The 471-nt window shown below is 33.3% G+C and overlaps 1 protein-coding gene across 1 annotated transcript in view; it reads left to right on the forward strand.

Annotated features, from left to right (window-relative positions):
* Positions 1-471, forward strand: part of LOC106883583 (toll-like receptor 5) — a 62,510-nt gene that overhangs the window by 41,719 nt on the left and 20,320 nt on the right. The gene's annotated exons all lie outside the window — the stretch shown is intronic.

Genomic DNA, 471 nt, shown 5'->3' on the forward strand with positions numbered 1-471 from the left:
TATATATATATATATATATATATATATGTATATGTATATGTACATGTATATATACACATAAGCTAATTCGAACACGCGTTGTTAGTTCAGGGGACGGCTGCGTTCGAAGTTTAAGAGAATATATTCTTAATGCGCTTGATGTTAAAAACATCTAAAAGTAAATCAAAGGTGAGGCGTCTCACATCAGGTCCTTTTTCTGAGCGACAGACATCGATGTATGGTCATTGATATGACGTTTCAATGTCACGTACCGAACAAGACCTGCTGCAAGATATATCGCCGACTATGACTACATGTTAAATGACTTAAACTCTAATCCATAATTGAATTTTTTTCTGTGGTGTGAAATGTTGTGAAATGCGAATAGGATTTTAAACTTCATATTAAAAATATAAAATGGCGACAAATTACCTATCGTACACTGTACATATTTTGGACTCACAGTAAGTCTGAGAAAAACCAAGGTAATGT

The sequence above is a fragment of the Octopus bimaculoides genome, chromosome 29 (genome assembly GCF_001194135.2).
Source record: "Octopus bimaculoides isolate UCB-OBI-ISO-001 chromosome 29, ASM119413v2, whole genome shotgun sequence".
Classification (NCBI taxonomy): domain Eukaryota; kingdom Metazoa; phylum Mollusca; class Cephalopoda; order Octopoda; family Octopodidae; genus Octopus; species Octopus bimaculoides.